General features: G+C 40.5%; 1 long non-coding RNA gene across 1 annotated transcript in view; it reads left to right on the top strand.

Annotated features, from left to right (window-relative positions):
• Nucleotides 1–339: 339 nt before the first annotated feature.
• Nucleotides 340–11,487, top strand: part of LOC113607400 (uncharacterized) — a 94,938-nt gene continuing 83,790 nt past the window's right edge. Inside the window, exons 1-2 of the long non-coding RNA XR_003427931.1 lie at nt 340–385; nt 7,575–7,690. This is a non-coding gene — a long non-coding RNA (uncharacterized LOC113607400). The remainder of the gene's footprint in view (nt 386–7,574; nt 7,691–11,487) is intronic.

Genomic DNA, 11,487 nt, shown 5'->3' with positions numbered 1-11,487 from the left:
AGATCTCCCTTCAGCATTGCTGTGTAAAGTTACAGTAGCTTCCTTTCTAAAACCTGAGGACCAAAAAGTCCTATGAGCTGCTGCCAGGAAGTTGGTTGGTTATGCCTCTTGGGGCCTCAGATGAAAGTATTGGTCTTTAGACATAGAAAGCTGACGTATGGAAGGGCATTTTATTTTAAATATAGCAGTGTGTACATGTCAATCCCAAACTCCCAATCTATTCCCCCCACCCCCATAACCATAAATTCGTTCTCTATGTTTGTGAATCTGTGTCTGTTTTGTAAATAACTTCATTTGTATCTTTTTTTTTTTAGATTCCGCAAAAACAAAAGAAGAAAAAATAAGCTGACATAGTCAAATGCCTGGTCACTATTCAGTTCAACCGGTAAGAACATGTTCTGTGAACTTTTGAGTGACGTGCAGTTATTGCTTGAGGCTGCAGACGCAAAGCTGAGTAACAGAAAGCTCCTACTCTCGTAGAGCTTATTGTCTATTCATTCACATGATGTTTGGATTAATATCAACACGGTGGGTTATGTGCCAGGATCGAGGTAAAGAGAACTGCAGGAGCACCAAGGAGAGGTGAGGTCTCACGGGAAAACGAGAGCGACCCAGGTCAGGTCGCTCCAGAACCTTCACACAAGTAATGCTCACATTGTGTGACATCACTGCAACAGAGTGAAAGCTATAACATTCAGTAGAACATATCACCTCTTTCTGTAACCCTCCAGTGTAGGAACTGTGGTGTTTAGAGGAGGCTTGTCATGGTGGATTCGCTGGAGTACTATAACTGCAGAGTAGAAGCTAGACAAACATCAGTTTCACAGGAGAGTCTCTGAAGGCTATTGGAGAAGATCTTTGTAAACCAAGCCTTTAAAAAGAATTATAATCGTGTTCTTCTTTTAAAGTTAACTACTAATGTTCATTTGATTGTACTAAAAATATATTTAAACACTTTCCCTTGACGTTTGTATCAAATATAACCAATGATTTTACTTCTGAATCACATTACAACTGATTATATCAAGTTATTTGTGAGAACAAACATTCTTCTTCTGATAAAAATGCCTATAAGGTCTTACACAGTAATAAATTAAGGTTGAGCAGTTACATTTACAAGTGACCCTCCTCAAGGCTTGGGATCTATAGCAATTTGTCATTTTTCTGAAAAAGCAGTTGGAATTCCATGCACTGGGATTCCTCTACTGGTGATGATATTCAAAGTAACTCTTTGGAGCAATTGCAGACATCATTTGAGTCTGTTTTTCAGATATAACTTGCTTTGTTTTATAGAAGGATTTATAAGCTATGTTGTTGGGTGTTCATTTGTAGTACGCAAAGCTCTTGGGATTTAGGTCTCCCTGAATGTCGAGTCACTATATTACTTCGGACAATTTGGTTTCTTGGCATAAGGTAACCAATTGTTTGAATTTCTAGTTGTCTCCTTTCAAAGTTCGTTTCCCCCATATTTTAAGGTCCCCAAGGAGTGTCTGCATCAACACTGTACAAGTGGGAGATGGAGCGTGGAGCATGAGGGGTGCCCTGAAATCTCAGGCACCAGGCATAGGCAAGCATTTCAAATGCCCATGAATGTAGCCCCGGCTGGAGGCTGTCAAGCAAGGCATCAAAATAGATGTGTCAATCCCAGGGAAACAGCAACTGGAAAACTTGAGTGATCTGGATAATCTTGTGGATTAGTCTAGAAATTTATGAGATTGGTAACTATTTTTCCCAGTTTTTCTCAGGGCTGGCATTTTTATTAAAATGCTGCTCATCATGGAATAAGCACTTAAATGTATCTCTACCAGGCAGTTATATTGCTAATGCAGGTATTTCCCATTCTTTAAATTCTTTTATGTTCTTTCAGGCTCAGTAGGGCATCTACTAGGTCTCGGATGATGGGCCAGGGCTTATTTGTATTATTTCTATTTGTGAAATAATAATTACAACAACAATAAGAATTGCTGAGAGGGAAGGAGAGGTTTTTCTAGAGCTGGATTCTCCAACCCCTGGACCGTGGATGGGTACCAGTCTGTGGCCTGTTAGGAACCTAGCCACACAGCAGGATGTGAGTGGTGGGTGAGCGAGCGAAGCTTCATCTGCCGCTCCCCATCGCCTGAACCATCCCCCTCCCCGCCACCATCCGTTGAAAAATTGTCTTCCACGAGACCAGTCCCTGGTGCCAAAAACGTTGGGGACCACTGTTCTAGAGGGTGCTTTGCTGTTACGTGTCTATAACAATGTCCAAACATCCAAAATGGTGCACGAATTTGGCGTTCTTCCTCTTTAAAGTGCCTACAAGGTCGATTGGAAACAACTCACTCGCACACGCGTATGTTGACATTCCCACAGATGCTCAGCTGCCCTGTAGTGTTGCAGTATGGAAATCCAATGTGCCAGCCAGCAGTCACGTGCATCTCCCTAAAGTTAATGCCTTTCGTAGGAGCTGCTTTGCCATTAGAGATGGCTCTTAGTTATGGGACCAGACTCCACACACCAGTGTCTAATCTGTCTTGCAGTTAAGTTTATAGCAACAAGATGGTACTGCCTAGCTTGATATGCTAAATGCCTTGCATAGGTGGTGTTACAGTTCTACTCTAAATAAAGCAATCAATCAATATTTCTTCTCTGCTTACATTCCAATCTTCAGAACTGCTTGTTACGCTAGCTGGATGGATTTACTTAGAGCAGTGAAAGACATTCAGCAAGTCCATCCAATTTCTTGATTTATTTGCTATTGATGCATAAAATAAGCTTGTCTGTGAAATAGCCAGGTTGAAATTACTGTTCTCATGCATTTTCATTGTTATTATTTGGCTAGACTGACTCTTGAGGGTCAAATTAAAATTCATTCATCCAGAGCTACATGAGTGACAATGGATATCTTCGTAAGTTAAAATCAGTACTAGTACTGTATTTGAATAAAACTGTTGAAGAATCATGGATAGGATCTGGGTTTACCAAATATTCTAAAAGCTAAGGGGAAAGAACATTCATATGAGCTGTTCATTATAGGATCTTGCTTAGAACTTAACATCTAGATTTTATCGTCACTAAAAATGTAAAGGAATGATCCATAAACCTAAGAACTCAGCAGCGTATGTAGAATTTTCTAGCACTGACAATAATAACAGTGATATTTATATTTTTTATTGCCTTTCAGTTGACAAAAGATTTTTACAGGTATCACGTGTTCTGATATCATATTGCAAGATATTTTTAAAATAAATAATTATCAACTTGTTTGAAGACTGAATAATTTAAAAACATTTTAGACATAGTTGTTATTCAGAAACATTTCAAGTCTCACCTGACTTTCCAACCTTTAATAATGCAAAATTCTTGAGAAAAACATCATAGATGTCTTTTTTAATAGAAATTATTTTTGCAAAATATCAAATGTAAAAATTTTTTTCTAAAAGAAACAATAGTCAATGTATTACTTTTTCCAAAATGTATGTTTTAAAATTTTGACTCCTAATACTTAAAAAACATATTTCCTCTTGTGTACAGCTTAGAAATAATTCTAGTTTAAGGCCTTCATAGAAATTAAGACTTACGAAGTTAAGTGACTTGCTCGAGGTCACACATTTAGTGTCAGTTGACATTAGAAACTTTGTTTTATTACTTTTAGTTCCCCATTTGTTTTCATAACACTAAATCTCCTTAATATGCTGCCATGGTTTCTAAACAGGATTTTACAGTGCACAGCAAGTCTTGACAAGGTAGAGCATTCCATGCCAAATATTCCATGTAAATCATTGCTTCCTTTCTCCAATGGTGACTCTTGTTTCCTTCTTTACCTTTCTTCTTCTCTTTATAATCTTTTGCATCACTGAACAATTTGGTATGCTGGTTTTACTATTCAGTTACAAATTCCTTGAATACAGGGAAAAAACTTAGGGGAGTCAGCTGAATTAAGCTTTGTATATATTTTTTTAAAAAGCTGGTATATAACTTTAGGTTATCCTAGTAACTCTGTTGAATTAAAAGTGATTTTATTATTCCATGGGCTGCTGTCTTAAAATCTTTCAGACTCGGGTTCCACAGGTTTGCCTATGTCCTTCACATATGCCACTTAGTACTATAGTGAAAGCAGAAAGGGAATACTATGTTGATTTAAAGAAATTTGGATCTTCAAAATACTTATACATGTTTTGCATACACTATTTTAGGGCATTTTGTTCTTCTAGGTTTAAACAATATAATCCATAAGAGTTGAAATCCCGAGTGCCTTCTGTATCTATTTTGTACTGGAATTTAAATATGGGCTAAGAAGAGGGCTGTCACAAAATAAATTGCAGCATTAGGCAATGAGTTTTGGCGTCTCTGGTTGGGAGCCAAGTGGAAGATTGTATTCTTGGCTTTAAGGAAACTGAGTGTATCCAAGAAGCTTAAGCCTACTGGTGAATGCTAGTGCAAGATCTGGTCTGTTGTTTTTTTTTTTTTACTGTTAGGCAAGCATAGGCCAAAAGTAGTTTGTCCAAGATGAAATCATGATTTTCAATTAAATAGGTCATTTGATTATATAAAAAACCGCTCCATCTCAATGTGCTGACTAATGCACCTTAGTTATCCACAGGAATCAAATGCACTTCACTTGACAGTGAGGTAGATAGAATTCTAATATGGCAACCACTACAGTAATTTCTTCATCTCTTCACTTAGAAATGTGCCACTTCTAAGGCCACTAGACAGAAGAGACGGGTGACAAGGATAGGCAATGGGGTCCTTAAGACCAACTCCTCTTTGGTGGTTTTTCTTGTCATTTCTTCCATTTAATCTAAATATTCTTCCTGTACCTCCAAATACCACTTCTTTCCTAGGTTTGAATCACGCTTACAAGTGTATTGTCTTGTACTGTTGTATTTTTTCTAGGGAAAAAAATCCTGTTTTGTTTTCTTTTAATTTAAGGATTTTTGGATAATATTATTTTTTATCTAGGAAGAAATTCTCTTTTTACTTGAGGTTTTAACAAATTAATTAATTAATTAATTTTTGGCTGCATTGGGTTTTCGTTTCTACGCTTGGGCTTTGTCTAGTTGCGGTGAGCGGGGCTTCTCTTTGTTGCAGAGCACGGGCTCTAGGCGCATGGGCTTCAGTAGTTGTGGCATGCAGGCTTAGTAGTTGTGGCTTGTGGGCAATAGAGGGCAGGCTCAGTAGTTGTGGTGCACGAGCTTAGTTGCTCTGCAGCATGTGGGATCTTCCCGGACCAGGGCTCGAAACCATGTCCCCTGCATTGGCAGGTGGATTCTTAACCACTGTGCCACCATGGAAGTCCCTACTTAAGGGTTTTGATCAGGAACTTGAACCGTTCTACATTTTCTGTTTCCTTTGGCAATAAAATTGTCTGGAGTGAAAGAACCTACAGAATATCTATTTGTCAGTGTAATGTCCTGAGAAACACACTTTAAACTTTTAAGCATATACATTTTTAAAAGATTTCCGTATAAATAGCTAATGGGGAAACCATAATGTATGAAAGCACTGAGTCATCTATCTCACCCACTGCTACTGTCATGAAAGAGGAAACAATTTGTCATCAGGGTTCTGATCATGGGGCATTTTCTTCCTGAATTTGAAAATGGATGTAGGTATATTGCAAACCTGGTATAGATGATTTAAGTAGCTTGTATCTAAGGAACATGATTCTTTTGTTATAATTTAGAAATAATACTTAAGTAATTAAAATAATAAATCTTGTCAATGGGCATTACCACTGAAAAATTTTGAGAACTCTGGATGAATTGTTTTTGGTCAAACCATTTTTTTTTCCGGTACATGGGCCTCTCACTGTTGTGGCCTCTCCCGTTGCGGAGCACAGGCTCCGGACACGCAGGCACAGCAGCCATGGCTCACGGGCCCAGCTGCTCTGCGGCATGTGGGATCCTCCCGGACCGGGGCACGAACCCGTGTCCCCTGCATCGGCAGGCGGACCCCCAACCACTGCGCCACCAGGGAAGCCCTGGTCAAACCATTTAAGGCTGTCTTTCCACAAGTGGACACAAGTGGCCTAGACCAAGGTATAGGTCATGCTGCTGTCACCTAATGGTCAGCTAAAAGTCTCTCTTCTTTGAGCTGAAAAGGAGATGAGCTTGAACAACCACACATGACTGTAAAATTCAATGGCTTCATCAAGATTTCTGTGACTCTCTGGTGGGTGGGGATGGGAGGGCAAGGGGGACTTATATTTTTATGAGCAACTTTGGCTCTCTCTTGCCTCTGCTGAGCTATTATTCTTCATTCTTTAGCTTGTGGCTATTCCTATATCTCAGTCCCAGTGTTGACACAAAGAGGGAACATGGATCCTTTTCCATGATTCTCCTTTAACTCTAGAGCAATATTGATGCAGATAACTCACATAATGTGGGACTTTTACTAATGGTTTGTGGTTGGCCTTGGTGGGGTCTATTATTCCACTACTATAGTAACATAACATTGTTTAGTAGATAGTCCTTACGTTTTATTAACCAAAGTTATTTTCTTCAGTTTATTTTTACATAAACTTGCATAAACTTTACCAGTGCATGTGTTAATTTTTTAAAGTGCATGGAAGGGTAGACAGTGAAAAGTATTCTCATACCAGATCCCCAATTACCCTCATTGGAACTAAATACTGTTAATGGTTTTTTGTAGCCTTCTGTAACATTTTTTTTCAGTGCTTTTTTTTCTTTTGCGGTACGCGGGCCTCTCACTGTTGTGGCCTCTCCCGTTGCGGAGCACAGGCTCTGGACGCGCAGGCTCAGCGGCCATGGCTCACGGGCCCAGCCGCTCCACGGCATGTGGGATCTTCCCAGACCGGGGCACAAACCCGTGTCCCCTGCATCGGCAGGCGGACTCTCAACCACTGCGCCACCAGGGAAGCCCTTCTGTAACATTTTTATACATATACAAGCTTATGCATGTATCTCAATCCCTTTTCATAAACAAAATGATATGCCTTTTTTCATCCTTTTTCTTTCAACCTACCTATGCCATTGAATTTGAAGTAAATTTCTTGTTAACGGCATGTAATTGGATCATTTTTTTAAAAATCCAGTCTGCCAATTTCTGCCTTCCAGTTGGGATATTTAAACCATTTACCCTTAAAGTAATTACTGATATGTTAGAGCTTAAATCTAACATTTTGTTATTTGTTTTCTGTTTATTTCCTCTGTTTCTTGTTCTTTGTTTTTTTTCCCCCTTGCCTTCCTGCGGGTTACTTGAACATGTTTTAAAGATTCCACCTTGATGTAATTTTTGTATTTTTGAGAATTTTGCTTAGTATAGTTTCCTTGGTATCTGCTCTGGGCATTACAATATATATACACGCTTTACCACTGACTACTGGTATCAGCATTTGGCCACTTCCAGTTAAATGTGGAAACCCCACTTCAATTTATCTTTTACCCTCTCTACTTTAAATATCATTGTCTTAAGTATTAGATGGTGTTATAATTTTAATTTCAATCATAACACATATTTTAGAAAACTCAAGAGAAGAATGACAGTCTAGTGTATTGCTTTTCTCGTTGTTTCTTTCTTCCTTCTTCGTGGCTTGGAAACCTTCTTTTTCATTTCATTTTTGTTTGAAGAACTTCTTCTGGCCATTCTTTAAGGTCAGCCACGGGACTCCAACAGATCTTCGCTGGTGCTCCTTGAAGGGGTGGAAGGAATGGCATCAGGTGTATCACCTGTCCTGAATCTCGAGGTGAGAAAATGAAGTCTCTGACCTGTGGGGACAGAGAGGGCTTCCTGGGAAGGTGCTTGTGGTGGGATCTGCTTCGTGGGTGTCTCTGAGTAGGAGAGGGGAGTCCCAGGACTGTCAGGGAAGGAGAATATTTCCCTGGGTAACCTGTTTTCACTGGGGCTTCGGTCAAACCCCTGTGGACTACGTTAACACCTTCTGTCGTTAGTTTTGGGGGTTGGGAAATGCCAACCATGTGCCCTTCTGTTGGGCATGAGGTTGTAAGATGCCCAGACATAATGCTGTGTCTTCGGTCCTGGGCTCCTTAAAGCAGTTTGCCTTTCACCAGCCACCTCTCAGAGTTCTCCTTTGATTGTATCCTGCATTATTTCCAGTGTTTATCGTTATCCTAAGTAGGAAAAAGTAGGGAGAGACGAGTCTATACTAGTTATCTCGTTTGGACAGAAGTCTCTCTTGTTAGCTTTTTAAAAGTGAGATTGTTAGGTTCATAGATATGCTTTAGCCACCACAGACCAAGGGCTTTCTCCCTGGCCATGTTACCCCATGTAATGCCTGGACTCTTGCCTTCCCTATTCCATCCCTATTCTGCTCCCAGTCTTACCTAAGTTTTCCAGCAAATCACAAATTCTCACTTAATTATGCAGAGAACTCTGCTCTCTCCAGTCCCATACCTGTAACTCTGCTCTAAGTCCCTTTGTCTATCGCAAACCCATCAATGGGCCCAGTTGAACAAAAGAGCCTTCTGGTCTCTTGGGCGGCTCAAAAGATAGGCAGAGACCCAGGGCAAGGGGTCTTCCCCTTCACAGTAGCCTTTGTCCTTTGAAGACATTCACTGTTTTAAATAGCATCTTCTATCACCCATGTGTTAACACTTATGTAGATGGAGCATTTTTGCTTCACCTTTTGACCAAAGCCTGTGATCTCCTTAAAGGCTGAGATTATATCTCTAGCACCAAGCAGCGTGCCAAGCACAGAGAGGGTCTGTAATAAATGTGCGTTTAGTGTAGGAATCAAAGGCAGGCTGTTAGAGTCTTTCTTCCACGGTGCGAATAGGTTCAGCGTGACAATAATAGGTCTGGAGGGACTCTGAAAGGTCAACTAGTTCGTCTTTCTGCTTCTGTCCAAGGGCACATACCAGATAACAAGGTAGCTAGTTTGATTTTAAGTACTTTAAAAGAAAATTACAGTTTCCTTTAGTAATCCATTGCAGTGTTTAAAAACTTCCATTGTCAGCGAGATTTTCTTTACATCTAGCCTAAGTCTCCCGTGCTGCATCCTGAAACCTTAGCAGGTAGAAATGTGCAGCCAGGTTTTGAGTGGCCTGTCTTCCTTTAATTACTTTTCAGCAAGTATTTACAAGTGAAATATTTGCCTTCCCTGCATCAGTTCCCAGGCTCTTCTTCATCAGAAGGTATGTGCACTTACCTGTCCTTATCATTTACTCCAAACTACCAATGCCCTGATACTGGCTCTTTAGTATGCTATATGGATTGGATGAATGGTTCCAACTTAACACCATCCTCTTTGGTTGTGCCCTTCCATATTAGTTCCAGGATTAACTGCATGACTTTCTTTGGGCAATGGGGCGATAGCAGACCAGATGTGAGCAAAGGCTTGAAAAGGCACTTGTATAATCTCTTTTCTTGTACTTCACTGTGAGAACGTACCCAGGCTGACCTGGAAAAGAGCTGAATCTTCTTCTTTTTTTTTTTTTTTAACATCTTTATTGGGGTATAATTGCTTTACAGTGGTGTGTTAGTTTCTGCTTTATAACAAAGTGAATCAGTTATACATATACATATGTTCCCATATCTCTTCCCTCTTGCGTCTCCCTCCCTCCCACCCTCCCTATCCCACCCCTCCAGGCGGTCACAAAGCACCGAGCTGATCTCCCTGTGCTATGCGGCTGCTTCCCACCAGCTATCAACCTTTCGCCTCTCTCTCACTTTGTCACAGCTTACCCTTCCCCCTCCCCATATCCTCAAGTCCGTTCTCCAGTAGGTCTGTGTCTTTATTCCTGTCTTACCCCTAGGTTCTTCATGACATTTTTTTTCTTAAATTCCATATATATGTGTGAGCATACGGTATTTGTCTTTCTCTTTCTGACTTCACTCTGTATGACAGACTCTAGGTCTGTCCACCTCATTACAAATAGAAGAGCTGAGTCTTCTGAGGCGAGGCCCTCCGAGGCCAGCCAGCCCCAGCCAACACCCCAGCTGTGCACAGACACATGAGGAGCTCAGCCAAGATCAGCTGAGCCTGGCCCACATCATCAGAAATAACTGTCCAGTGGGTCCCTATACCTGTGTTATGTAAGAGTGGATATTGTTTTCAACCACTCGTTTCTAAGGTGGTTTGTTTGCAACAAAAATGATACTCCATGTGGGAGGAAATTCCTGGCTCTGGTAGAACTTGACCTCACAATGTGTTCCCCTCGCTTCCTGTGGAGCATGTCTGCTTCTCTGAACTCATACTGTCTTTCCTTCCTGCCTGTGTATTTCCTCATTCCCTTGCTCTGAGTGATCAACCAGCACAGATCACCATGAACTGCTGGCTTCTGACCCTCAGCTCTTTTTTTGACCAGGATTCTCGTTGTTTACCTCTGTACACGTTTGGTGTGTACCAGTGTCTCTCCCTGTATTGTGGTACCTGATCCTGTTTCCTTGCTTTATTTTTGAAATCTTCCTAGAGCACCACCCTTTCCAACAATACTGATATATTAGCATGAGATTGTATTCTGATTTATAAATAAAAATATTTCAGGGTAATAATGCCTCCTGGGAGTTAACAAAGCCAGTTTGAACATCATGCTAATGAGTCCAAATTCTTAGGCTTAGTTTCCATATAGACCACATATTTATACAAAAGAAATAATGACTGTTTTATTTGGATGATACACTTAAGCAGGTCAAAAGTTGCATGAATATACACTCCATCACAAAGGATTCTAAGCAAAGGAGTATGGGTAGCCCAGGGCCAATGATACCAGTGTTGAGTTTCACATACAGATACACATTTTGGTGACTAGGGGGCAGGGACAAATCTTTATATGAAGATAATATAAACACATGCAAGTTACTTTTGAAGAAAAACCAAGAATTTGTGTGTGCAGAATTGGCAATCAGGGAGAGTCTGTTTGGCATAACTATGTATCATAAAATAATCAGTAGGGCTTCCCTGGTGGCACAGTGGTTAAGAATCCTCCTACCAATGCAGGGGACACAGGTTCAAGCCCTGGTCTGGGAAGATCCCATGTGCCATCCACGGCAACTAAGCCCGTGCGCCACAACTACTGAAGCCCACGCATCTAGAGCCCGTGATCTGCAACAAGAGAAGCCACCACAATGAGAAGCCCGCGCACTGCAATGAAGAGTAGCACCCACTCTGCATGCAGCAACAGAGACCCAATGCAGCCAAAAATAAACATAAATAAAATAAATTTATAAAAAAAATAAAATAATAGAATAATGTCTTGAGTTATTTTATATAGGACTATTATTGAATATACTAAATATTTTTAAATGACAACACATTCCTTTGGTGAACCCTCTTAGATTTTACTATTAAGATGACTGATTACCAAATAGATCAAATGTTGAGTGAACTCAGGTCTCTGTTAAGAGGTTAAGAGCTCTGGCTAAATAGGGGGCTATGCCTGAGGTACAGACAGAGGACTGGGTCTTAAACAGAGGTTTGGCATTTTTTATCTATCACCAGTTGGGTATGTAATGTCAAGAGGATGACAGGATCTTTATGTTTTTTCCTTCCTCTGAAGAATGGAGAGTAGGGAAGGCAGTGGG

The sequence above is a fragment of the Aethalodelphis obliquidens genome, unplaced genomic scaffold (genome assembly GCF_003676395.1).
Source record: "Aethalodelphis obliquidens isolate GAN/ISIS:26980383/991018 unplaced genomic scaffold, ASM367639v1 scaffold3, whole genome shotgun sequence".
In the NCBI taxonomy this organism is placed as follows: Eukaryota; Metazoa; Chordata; class Mammalia; order Artiodactyla; family Delphinidae; genus Aethalodelphis; species Aethalodelphis obliquidens.
Note: the sequence above shows the minus strand (reverse complement) of the source record. Positions and strands in the feature narration are given on the sequence as shown.